The following is a 13,772-nucleotide window of genomic DNA, read 5'->3' as shown; positions in this document are numbered from 1 at the left end:
TGCACATGCCCCAGAACTTAGTCTGTGATGATACAACTCTCCAAACGCTTGGGAGCAACAGACTAATTTCTCTAATAAAACTTGCTTCACTCTGGAGACTGGAAAATGAGGGTAGACTGATGGCCCTTTGCTTCCACCACCATTGCCCCTCTTGTCTCAAAAGTAGTTCTCCTTCATCAGAAGCAAAGTGAATAAAATCTGAATATTGGGAGAGGATTCTGACATTAAATTATCTGATTCCAGAGACTATACACCTTGAGGAAACGGTCCCTTCTGGGAGGCAGAAAACCTGCTTGGGCAAGAAATACAAAAAGAGTTTCCAGCCTTTGGAGGTACCAAGCAGATTTTATTTAAGAGAGCTGCAAAAACTGAAATGAATTATTTTTCAAATAAAGTAAAATAACCTCATGTATTTACCACATTATGCCCTGAAATTACTGGAGAAATAAAACTGATTCCCATATGACTTGAAGTCTTCTATCTTGAAATGATCAGGTGATTCAACCACCACCATACTCCTTTTAAATGTTTAAGCTATACTTCTAATTGGATTCTACCTATTTGTGCCTGTTAGTGTATTACTCAAAAGTGCTCAAGAAGTTGCCTGTTTTGATCCTATTTTGTAGGGTGGGTTAGAAGTTTCAACAGATACCTTAGATTCAGTTTGTGGGTCTAAAAAACTTAGAATGGGCAATAGAAGTTTTCCAAAAGGTATATATTCTGTGGCATTTCATGGGATTCAACTTAATTCTATGAAAGTGTGGCAGGATGGGATTTGCTTTTCCTTTGCACCCCCTTTCTGGGACTAGAAGCAAAACCATCTCCTTCCAGGGAACCTGGCCACAAAGCGTAATAGAAGAAGGTCTTTGAAATGCAGGGAAAAGAGGCTCAGACACTTAACAAAATAATATACCAGAGCTATGCTCTCAGAATATTTGGGAACAGCCACTTTTCCTCATGACCTCCCCTCTCTATGCAGGACCTAAAGCACACACAATCACCAGCTCCACCAGCACCCAGCCCCATTGAGAAAAACAAAAGCTGGGAAGAGGAAACCTTAGGAAATGCAGAAAGGATCATGAGGAAGAAGAAGAAAGAGAATGATCAGAAAAGAGAGACTTCCTAAGCCCATCTGCAGGCACTCAGTATGGACTGGAATAATCTGGAAGAGAACTGATTTCCACCCATCTTCTGAACTCCGAATGTAGTCAGTCCTCCAAGAGGATCCTCCAGCATGAAGACCCTCCAATACTAAGAATATTAAGTGAAGGACTGCACATTCCTGCCTTCCAGAAGTCAAGGGCATGACTAAGAGGTTCCATGTGGCTAGAAGTTATAGGGAAATCCCATTACACTAGGCCCATGGTTCAGGGAATTATACATTTAAAAATAAGTTTCCCAGGCAAGATAGCTTCATGATGTGGCTTCGCCTCTCTTCCAAATAATAGATGAAAACAGAAAGGGATGAAATCATAAGGCATATATAGGCTCAAAATATCTATAAAAAATCTAAAGTCAGGGTTGAAGCTATGGGTCCGCTGGGTTCCTGGAGTCAGAAGTAGAGGCAGCAGGGTAATAAGAACTAAAGGTGCTCCATTTACAAGTAGGTATAGAGCCAGGTTCTCTGCATGAAGCCATGGGGCTAAGGTTTTCTTGATTATGGAAGGAGCTAGAAAATAAAGTACTGACCTAACACAGAGGGCTATAGCTTCATATGAAGCTGTGAGCTGAGGGAAATGGGGGCAAAGAGACAGAGCTTCATGACAAGGAACTAAGTTTATCACGAAAGCTCAATTTTAAGGTGTGGCAGCCCAGAGATAAAGGCAAAAATGGAACAGCAACAAAACAGAACAGGACACCAAGGAAGAGGAAAAAACAAACAACAAAAGCTCCTACTTAAAATAAATCTTCAAACCAAAATTCTAAAACCTAAGAAATCTAATACGAAGAAAGTTAGCCACCAAACTTGAACATAAATTTATTACAGGTGAAATAAACTGTATGGAAGAATTTCACAAAAAATAAGCATGCTTAGGATGCTCAGAAAGATGCCATTAAAGTGAAAATTTACAAAACACATAAAAATGAACTGATATATGTGATTTTTAAAAACTTATCTGAAGTCTTAGAAATGAAAAACAGTGATTGAAATTTTTTAAAAACTAAAAAGATGTAATGACCTCTAGACTAGACTAAAGAGATAATTAAAGATATGAAAAATGGGCGCCTGGGTGGCTCAGTTGGTTAAGCGACTGCCTTCAGCTCAGGTCATGATCCCAGGGTCCTGGGATCGAGTCCCGCATCGGGCTCCCTGCTCTGTGGGGAGCCTGTTTCTCCCTCTCCCACTCCCCCTGCTTGTGTTCCCTCTCTCGCTGTGTCTCTCTCTGTCAAATAAATAAATAAAATCTTTAAAAAAAAAATATGAAAAATAAGGCAGATCAAGGAAAATGAGAAGAGCATCCATGAAGGAGGGCAACCTGGCCTAAGGAGTTAGAAACCAAGCAGGAGGTGGCTACATGGGGCAGCCTGTATGTATGCATACATATATACACACATGTATCTATGTCTATCTGTTATTTATGTAAAGGTACATATATACATATGTTTCCTAGCTCTACCAAGAAGGCCTTAGGGCATGGACACCACAAAAACAATGAGCACCCCTAGTGCCCAGTGCTTGGTTTCTAAGTATTCTTCTCCACTGCAACATCAGAGTTCCTTCAAAAAACGATGATTTCAAGACTGAGATAGGGAAAGTAGAACACCTTGTCATACCAGACAAATGCTTAAATAATGATGGGGACATGTCAAAAGAACACAGAAGCCAGCTTGGATGGATCCCGACTCATCTTGGTGATGTTTAAGCAGAATGTGATGAGAAGGGAACAGCAGCAAAGGTCTCCTGCACACTAATGGTTCCAGCACCATGTGGTACAACAGGATGTCAGATGGCTCTTGATGAGAGAGCATATATTTGACCTAACTGGTTTTGTTGTCTTCTCACACCCTCTGAAGTACTTAGTGCTTTAAAGCAACAGTGTGAAAATCAATTGATCGCATAATGTCCCTCCTACCGTCCTCTTGCGAACACCAGTTTGAAACTTCAAAATCCCAGATAGGGACATTAACTTTAAGTCTGATCTTTGTAATCAAACCAGCTCTGAAATGGCCTGCTTTTAGGAGATGTATGACTAATGTTTTCATTTCACAGAATCATAGAAATTAGAAATGGAAAAGATTTATTAAGCCATCTTATGCTTGCACCCTGCCAGACAGACATTGTTCCCTAAGGTCTGTGGACTCCAACTGCCTCCAGGCATGCTTGCAATGAAGCTACAGTCTCCTACCTTGGGCAGTGTCTCCACATTCTGATAGTTCTTCCACTCAAAAGATTTTCCCCTGGGATTTAACCCCACTAGTTCTTTTGTAATTTTTTTCTTTTTTCATCTCATTTTGCAATTATAGCTTTTTTACCCTTCCCCCTAAAATGGGAAAAAATGTCTTTTCGTTCTATAACCCTTAAAGGGTGCTGAACCAAAAATTGAGTGAGAATTATGTTTCAGTTTAACTCTGAGGCATTTCTACCATTTGCTCAATGCCAATGGTGAAAGTAAACAAAAGTGGGAGGAATACATAGTGAGTTACAGGGATCCTAGCATATGTATAACTTTGTATGATTCAGAAGACAAACATTTTGTGAGAGGACTATAGAGCTTCCATCAGATTATCAAAGAGTGACCCCAAAATGTTTAAGAACTGCTGCCCAGAGCAAGGTCACAGAGGAGAAATGGAACAAGCCCCTGACTTGGGAATAGATCAGCTATACATTCTTGAATCTGCTGCCAACCAACTATATGGTTTGAACAAGTCTCTTTACTTCTCTGGGCTTTGGCTTCTATCTCTGAAAAAAATAAATAAATAAAAAGGGAGGGGCATGGAGGAAAAGATGGCAAAAGAGAAAAAGGAGGTTGAATTAGATTATTTCTAAGGTCCCTTTCCACCCACAGAATCCTATTGAACACCACCAATTCTTAAGTTCTAGTTCTGAAAGCTTCACCCATGGGCTGACAGTCATTAGTTCATTCCAACTCCTGCCTCTCTCCCAGATGACGATCTTTGACATAGGTGTGCTGTGAATAAGTAGCAGCAATAGACTCTAGTACAGATAAGCATGGAACCCTGCCCCAGCCACATCCACCACAATATCCCAGCTTGTGAATAAAGTTCCCTGGGCCATTACTCAGTCTCACTGTCCTTGATCTTCTATATTGCTCCAAAATGGAGGCCCCAGGGCTTTGAAAAAATGCTATTCAATTTCTCTGTTTCTCCATTTATTCCACATTTACTGAGCAGCTACTATATGCCAGGCACTACACTACATCCTGGGACACTACTGTAAGTAGACCAGTCCCCATTCCCAAGAGCCTAAGGATCCTAACAGCACATAAAAGCTCTCTCTGTGGAGCTGTGCATGGTCCAGGGGAAGCTACTGGCTTGGTTCAACTGAGAGAAGACAGACATGGTTCAACTGAGGGAAGCATTGAAATGAGAAGAGACAGAGAATCCAAAAGTACCATACACCTACCTATCCAGGGAAGGGTGCTGCTGGCACTTCTCAGAAGTGAGAATGAAAACCCAGCCTAAGTTGCACTATGTCCCTGTGCTTGGCAGGAAAGATGCTAAGGTTTTGTGTATTCAAGTTTTTCTTCCACTAAAAAGAAACTGACTACCATACTAGACTAGCACATGAATATTGCTCTCCCAAGGAGCAGGATTCCATCCAACTTTGAGCCAGCTGACTTCATCAGACCACACCTAGTAACACTAATCCTGGTGTTATGTTTCCCATGAGGGAAGAGCAGACAGCATCTGCTTCTTTCCTCGAATGGCTAATATTTCCTTGCCTCTGTTCTTTTCCTTTCAAGTTCACATTTTATTCTAGTGGAAAGCATTTCTCTCATTTAAGACAAAAGGCTGCCAAGTATAAAGCATTCTCTCATGACAATACCAAAATGCACAAAATTCTATACTTAAATTGTTTACCATTTCTTTCTTTCTGGTGGTGATACTTGCCTGAGCTAAAACTGTGAGTCTACAAAGTAAAAGTAGGCTCATGGCAGTGAATGAAGTGGTCATTGCACAGACAGTACCAGTGATCCAGAACTGAGACTCAGCACCACCATCTCCCCCAGAATGCCAGGAAGATATTCCTCTCCCACTAGGGACTCAGAGATCAAACCCCATCTCACTTAGGGAGAATATGCTGTCACAGCCAACCACATGCTCCCCCCCCCTATAGCTGGATAGTAGTGGGGATGTCCTACACAAAAGCCAGGATGGAAGAAGTGTCATAATAAAGTAACAAGGATAGAGCAAATTGTACTCATTCACTGCAAATACGTAATATGTAAGTAACACTGACCACTTGAGGTAAAGAGGGAGACCCCAAGGGGGACACTCAAATAACAAACTCACACTCAAATAAAGATGGTTCACTAAGTCACCTTATAAATGGAAAGGGTTCCATTGGATGAAGAGTCCTTTGTTTCTCTGTTCTGTTTGCAGTTAAATGCTGTGGCAGAACTGAACTGCATCATATAAAAAAGAGGTCAGGAGTCTGGAGTTCCCATAATAAAGGAGAAGTAGGATGTGGGAGAGGCCAAGATGGTTGGGGGTCAGGAAGAGAAGGAACTGAGAGGAAGAAGAAAAGAACAAGGCTACATAGGGGAGAAAACAAATGCCTAGTAAGGATTTTAAGTTGTTTTGAGATGATGAAGGTATGTGCCCCCAGTTCTCCTATGTGCAATCTACAAAAAAATGACAGAGCTTACTGATGTTTTTATGCAAATGGATTCTTCGGGATTCAAAGTGAAAACAGAGAATAATCCAGGCAGGGAACTGGAAGATAAAAAGCCACACAGCTCAGTCAACTCCATCATACTCCCAATATGCCCACTGTCCCTGTGAGGAGGCCTCCAGGGAAGACTAGGGAAGGACAGTCCATGCAAGATCTGTGTGGGGGCTCACCCATTCTCAGCAGGATCTACTATCTGGAATTCAGTTCTGCTAAGTGTCTGTTACTATGCCCTCCCTGCTGGAAGTGAGTGATTAAGCCCCATCCAGGAATAGCCATACTCAAAATACAGGAACAGTTCATAGAGTCAGCAATGTCATTTACCTCCTAAAGCTACACTTTCCCTATGGTTACCAGAGCCATCTTCATGGGTGTGCAACCTGTGCACACCCACAGGTAGAAGGGCCTACCCTTGGTTTAATGCTCTTCTACTCCCTAGGGAAAGAGAAGGAAAACTGGGAGGGGCAGATGAGGAAGGGGAGTGAGCTTGGAGGAAAGTCTCCCCAGGGTGGGGATTCTGCCAGTTGCTGAGGAGGTGTATTCCAATTATGCATTCCAGAACTGGGGCAACAACCACAGGACAGGTTTGGGGGGCTGACTGGGTGGCAGATGGATCTGAGCTAAAACTCCATTGATCACCTGCCCTCTGTGCCCTACTCAGACTGGTGGGCCACAGTGACATTTTGGGTCTCCTGAAATTAGTATCAGTTCAGAACCAATGCCTAGGAATATCTGAAAAGTTTATTTCCTTTTCCATAGTGCACATTCAGCCCCACAAAAGAATATAGGTCTTTTAGGAAAGGAAAGAAAACCTGCAACTGCTACAAAATTGTTCTATTCCTATCTGGTCTGCCTACACATCAGAGCTGCCATGAGGATCACCACACAAGAGAGCCTTTGGTACTGAGTAAATTATTTGATCAAAAAAAAAAAAAGATTATAATAAGAAAGGATATTAGTTCAACATGGCGCTTCTTTCCTGGACATGAAAACCTGGCCACCTTTCCAGCTTTTCTTCTCTACCTCCAACTGTGATAATGTAAAACTCTCCTAATAAGACTCTTGGACTGATAAAACATCAACGCCAGGTTTAAATTTCCAAGATCTCAGATAGATCCAACCAGTATCTTCTTCTACATTTTCATGACCTAAGAGACACACAGATACAGGACCTACTTTCTTTTAATTTACAGTCTTATTTTGGAAGCAGTGATGACATACACACAAACATTGAGATCTGTACAGGGCACCATTTAACTTAGCTAAATATCTAATTTAGTTAATTTAGCTAGATTGTGCAGTGCAGACTGAAAGCAGTGATGCTCCAGCAAAAGGAAGCAACTCCCCACAGGAGTCTCCAAGACTCATGCCACTTCTCCCTTCAGCAAGACCAACAGTACAGTTTGGCCTCATCTCTGTCACCACAGAGGGCACACTTAGCACCCAAATCTTGGCGTTTCCTACTTCCTCAGCTCATGCTTCATGCTGCTCCTGAGAGCTGACACACTCACCATTCTAATGATATAGTTACACCTCTTCTGATTAATCATCACAATATCCCTAGTCAACAACTGTTGGAATTTGGGAAGCTGGCTTTTATAGTTTGGGTATTTCACTAATTTCAGTAATTTTCAGTAATTTTCCAGAACATTCAGGTCTCTAAGGCAGATGGGCAGTTTCTCTGATAGGACAGCTTCCCATATCTTTGGTAGAAGAACATGGGGTTTACAGACAAGGGTCTGTCATGCCAGGAACCCAGGTAGGACCACTAGATACAAAAGTGATCAACAGATTGCCAATTCCTGGGAGTCTAGAACCTGGAATAGTCAAGAAGCTCCAACCATGAACCTATTCACACTAGGAGCCATTCTTGTTTGTACTGGTGGAATAATATACATCATGTGGTATGACTAAGGGGGTGTGGGGACTCTTCATCCCCATGGCAGGTCTCCAGTTGGTCTGACCTGAGGATAATTATTGTCAGAAGGGCCCTATCCAGCAAAAGTGGTTCATAAATCTTTTTTCTACTTTTATGTGATGTCTTCAAAGATTGTATGGATCTCTCAACAACTTCACCCTAACTACTCCTATTCTTTGAATCATTAAGTCTAAGGTTGGTTACCAGACATCATGGGTATGACAGAAACATTCACTGCACACTGAATATTCATGAGCTCACCCACATTTCCTAGCCCCTCCCCCCTTGTGACTGGGGGCAGGCTATGTGGTTAGTTCTGGCCAATGGGCCATGAGTGAAAGTAACATCACTTCTGGACTGAAATTTTGAAGAGCCAGTGCATGACCCTCTGACTCTGTCTTTCCCTTCCAAAAGCATTACCAGGATGTCAAGCAGCCTCCATCTCTGAGTCAAGGCCAGTAAGTAAAATGCTCTAGGGAACTGCCAAGCTTTTCTTGAACAATAAATAAACCTTTATATGTTAAGTCACTGAGATTTTGGAGTGTGTTCATCACAGCAGCAGAGCTTAGCCTGACTAATATGACTAGGCAGCCAGAAGCACCGTCTGCACAGTGGGACTCAAAGCTGGGAATGGAACATAATAGCACTACCCTAAGATAGTGACACTCTTTCCTCAAGATTATCTGGGTCAGAAGCTACCAAAAATAGTGGCCATCTAACTGGTAATAAAAGAAAAGTAGAGAAGCACCAAATAAAATAAGGACAGGAAATGAAAGTCTGCCCTCTCTTGTGGTTATACTGGTCATCCCAAAGATGTGAAGTTGGGAAAGATGTTATAGTGAAGGGCTAAGGAGAAGATGGGGATGGAGGCCATACAACCAGCATGGAACCTTTACTTCTCAGCCAAACCCCAAACTTTTATGTCAGGCCAATAGCAGTGTAAATTAGAAAGCTAAAAACCTGGGCAGCCACAGACAAAACTATAAAGTATATTTTCAGAGCCTGGTATCTGCCACACGGCTGACACAATCAATATTTCTTGAATTATATGTTCATTCCCCTGGCCCCTTTCCCCTTTCAGGAACTTGAGTCCCATACTTCAGCCACCTAGTGTCCAGTTTTTCTGAGGCACTCAAACTCTGAAGCCACCCCAGCAGCACCACAGCCCCAACACCTTCCTTCTCCACCCTGTCTTATCAATCCTAAGTCCAATTCTCCTCAGGACTGGGCAAGCCAACACATTAATTTATGCGAGCCAAGGCAATACTGGCCACTATGGGATTAAGGCCATATTCTCCTAGACGATTACACTGTAAGAGGCAACACTGCTACTGTGATCAAAAGATGTGACTGTCTGAATTTCAGCCCTCAAGGAAAATCCAGAGAAGCAGCTTCGGAGAGAAGAGGGGGCCTTTCAGGGCTTTTCAAATCACTCCAGGGACATAGATGACAGTCTCCTCCACTTGCCTCTACCATTCGTTCCGGCATTGTAGCCACAGAGCCCCCTTCCCCTGTCCTGTCAAAGCCGTAACTCCTTGACCTTGTCCTACCATGGACACTCTTACCCTGAACTCCCTCCCACATCCACTGTGATGACACATCTACATCACTCGCACTGTTACTTGGGAGGCAAAGAAAGGAGCAGAGACACACCTGGGTTTTCTGCCACTGAAACTGGAAAACAGTCCTTGAGAAAAAGATGTCAAGGTCCAGCGGGACATATTTTTCCATCAAAACATTGTAAAATGAGTAGAGGTTTCACATGACGTGCACGTCTTGGTATGTGTTTGTTGTTTTTAGAACAGCAGGCTGCATATCTGAAGCGATACATGCATGTATGATGTAGGCGTTACCATGGCAAATGCCATGCATTTTTTTGGTTGAATAGAAGGGTAAATAAGGGCATAAATATTGCATTTTTCATTGCTATGGAGATGCAACAATTTGGGCTCTCGTCATTTTGGAACCTTTTTATTTAATTTTTTGGGTTTTCTCTCTGCTGTGAATATTCCTATCAGAAAGTCTCCAGGCCCTCCTGCTGCTATAATTATGCTTAACCCAACCAGCATTCTTGTCTTTTCAGATGGGATATGGCTGATCTCTGAGGGAGAAGATTCATTATCTGTTTTTTCTTTATTCTCACATGTGAAATCTATATTTTCAATATTAAAAGTATTAATATTAAAAGCATATCTTAAGAAGAAGAAGAAGGTAGCAGGAGGGGAAGAATGAAGCGGGGGAAATCGGAGGGGTAGACGAACCATGAGAGATGATGGACTCTGAAAAACAAACTGAGGGTTCTAGAGGGAGGGGGGTGGGAGGATGGGTTAGCCTGGTGGTGGGTATTGAGGAGGGCACATTCTGCATGGAGCACTGAGTGTTATGCACAAACAATGAATCATGGAACACTACATCTAAAACTAATGATGTAATGTATGGGGATTAACATAAGAATAAATAAATAAATAAATAAATAAAAGCATATCTTAAAGTCAAAATTTTGTAGACTACCTGACTTAAAAAAAAAAAAAAAACCTCTCTTCAAAGTCTTAAAGAGTTTTTGATCTAGACAAGGAATGGGTCTAATACCATTTGAACTCTTACTAAGTGTTTTAATTCCTAACCCTAATACATCAGCATAGAAAATCAGCCCTTTTGACCTCTGCATTGTCTTAACATCTCCATCACAGCCACTGATTTACAAGTTTCTAGCATCTAAGCTTGATCTATGATGTGGTCTCTGCTAAATTTAAGTCTTCAAGGAACAAGAAATCTAGACTTAGAGACTGAGAGTATTTATTCTAAGGTAAACTGGCTTACGGCTTACCAACTAATCAGTATATGTAACAGCCACCAAAGCAGTTAATGAGCACTTACTATGTGTCAGGCATTATACAAAGCATTGGGAATTCCAAAATAATTAAGACACAGTTCCTGACTCAAAGTTTGTCTCACTGACTAAACACCAAAGTGTTATTGCTGGGGATTTTTGTGTTAGGCTAAATAAATTATCTCTAAGGTTTCCTCAAAACCTAAGATACTGAGCTTATTTCTTTTTTTTTTTTTTTTATTTTACAGAGAGAGAGAGAGATAGTGAGAAAGAGAGCGAGCGAGTGCACGCACAAGCAGGGGGAGCAGCAGGCAGGGGGAGAGAGAGAAGCAGCCTCCCCGACAACTACAAGCAGGGAGCCCGACAGGGAGCTTGATCCCAGGACCCTGGTATCATGACCTGAGCAGAAGGCAGACATTTAACCAACTGAGCCACCCAGGCACCCCTGAGCTTATTTGCTTCTGTAATAAAGTTTAAGACTAAATTAATACTAATATCAAAAGTTTAGAGTTTGTTTTCTCAAAATATCTCAAATATATATAATCAATTCTCAATTATACCAGCGGCATTCAAAATTAATTGGAAGTTTCTAAGCTCCTTTGCAACCATAGTGTCAGAAGTTGCTACCAGTGATAAGGCAAATTAATTTGACTTTACTTCTGCCCAGTAAAGGAAGTGATTAGGACATGGAGGTGCAGTCAGAGTACATGGTCTCCTCTCCCTACCCCTAAGCAGCCTCTGCTAAAACAGTGACAAGAAGACAGATCCCCAAGAGAGGAGGCAGCCCATGACAAGGAAGAGGGTAGTTAGGACCTCAGACCTGCAATGATTACCACCAGAAAGGAAGAGTGAGCTACACTCAAACTGGCAAACCAACTGTATCTACGACACCCTATTTTCCTATTTATGTTATCACTGTTTTACATACTCCTTAGTCCAGTCATTCAAAGTCACCTTAGACCCTTTCTTCTCCTTTGTTCCCAACATCCAAACACAAATTACTGTATGTGATTGTATAGTCTTCATTCATGAAGTCTCATCAACCCAATTTCTGCACAACAGCCTGTTGCATATTTGTGTGCCTGTGGGGCGGGGCGGGGGGGGGGGGAGACTTGATATAAACACAATATGATTCAGATATTAACAATTTTTTTTTAACTTTAACAATTTTTTTTTCTCAAGTCCTCTTGATGGCAGAAAAACAAAAATATTTAAAATAGCCCACTCAAAATTTAAACTCCATATCAGGACTATTACTTCCCTCTCAAAAGATCTTTCTCCCCCTCTTCATTCCCAAGAAGATCCCCAAGTACATACATCTCTCCTGACAGTGGAGGGGACCAGGACCAAGGTCTATGCTGTGCTCTGCTAAGATGTGCATCTCCGTGCTCTGCTCACTGAACCTCCTGTGCTGGAGCCCACAGAGTGATCTGGTCCCATCTGCCCTTGTCACTTCTGGGCTGTCACTTGGCTGACTGGCTACTGACATAGTCATTCTGGTCATAAAGTAAAATAAGAACACAAGCACCTGACCTGCCGCTCTTCCATGACCCTCCAAGGTCCTGTGTTAAAAGAAGCAAGGCTTTCCCCTTCCTGCCAACCTATCAGAAACTTCCCTCATGCCAACTGCTTCCTCCTTTCTCTGCACTATAGCTTTTGGTAAGATCTCTACGGTCTGAGTAGTCCACATGTGGATCTTGACATGGACTGAGAAGCTTTTGAAATTCATGAAATCCTTTTCTCTCATTAAAAAAAAAAAAAAAAAAAAAGAACCTCCATATTGTTTTTCATATTGCTTGGATTGCCTCCTCCTTTTAGTTTTTTTTTTTTTTATTCTTATATTATCCCCATACATTACATCATTAGATTTAGATGTAGTGTTCCATGATTCATTGTTTGTGCATAACACTCAGTGCTCCATGCAGAATGTGCCCTCCTCAATACCCATCACCAGGCTAACCCATCCTCCCACCTCCCTCCCGTCTAGAACCCTCAGTTTGTTTTTCAGAGTCCATCGTCTCTCATGGTTCATCTACCCCTCCGATTTCCCCCCTTCATTCTTCCCCTCCTACTACCTTCTTTTTTTTTCTTAACATATATTGCGTTATTTGTTTCAGAGGTACAGATCTGAGATTCAACGGTCTTGCACAATTCACAGCGCTTACCAGAGCACATACCCTCCCCAGTGTCTATCACCCAGTCACCCCATCCCTCCCACCCCACCCCCCACTCCAGCAACCCTCAGTTTGTTTCGTGCAATTAAGAATTCCTCATATCAGTGAGGTCATGTGATACATGTCTTTCTCTGTTTGACTTACTTCGCTCAGCATAATACCCTCCAGTTCCATCCACGTCGTTGCAAATGGCAAGATCTCATTCCTTTTGATGGCTGCGTAATATTCCATTGTATATATATACCACATCTTCTCTATCCATTCATCTGTCGATGGACATCTTGGCTCTTTCCACAGTTTGGCTATTGTGGACATTGCTGCTATAAACATTGGGGTGCATGTACCCTTTCGGATCCCTACTTTTGTATCTTTGGGGTAAATACCCAGTAGTGCAATTGCTGGATCATATGGTAGCTCTATTTTCAACTTTTTGAGGAACCTCCATACTGTTTTCCAGAGTGGCTGCACCAGCTTGCATTCCCACCAACAGTGTAGGAGGGTTCCCCTTTCTCCGCATCCTCGCCAACATCTGTCGTTTCCTGACTTGTTAATTTTAGCCATTCTGACTGCTGTGAGGTGGTATCTCATTGAGGTTTTGATTTGGATTTCCCTGATGCCGAGCGATATTGAACACTTTTTCATGTGTCTGTTGGCCATTTGGATGTCTTCTTTGGAAAAATGTCTGTTCATGTCTTCTGCCCATTTCTTGATTGGATTCTTTGTTCTTTGGGTGTTGAGTTTGAGGAGTTCTTTATAGATTTTGGATACCAGTCCTTTATCTGATATGTCATTTGCAAATATCTTCTCCCATTCTGTCGGTTGTCTTTTGGTTTTGTTGACTGTTTCCTTTGCTTTGCAAAAGCTTTTTATCTTGATGAAGTCCCAATAGTTCATTTTTGCCCTTGCTTCCCTTGCCTTTGGCGATGTTTCTAGGAAGAAGTTGCTTCGGCTGAGGTCGAAGAGGTTGCTGCCTGTGTTCTCCTTTAGGATTTTGAT

Source organism: Neomonachus schauinslandi, chromosome 4 (genome assembly GCF_002201575.2).
Source record: "Neomonachus schauinslandi chromosome 4, ASM220157v2, whole genome shotgun sequence".
Taxonomy (NCBI): Eukaryota; Metazoa; Chordata; class Mammalia; order Carnivora; family Phocidae; genus Neomonachus; species Neomonachus schauinslandi.
This window is presented reverse-complemented; position numbering follows the sequence as displayed.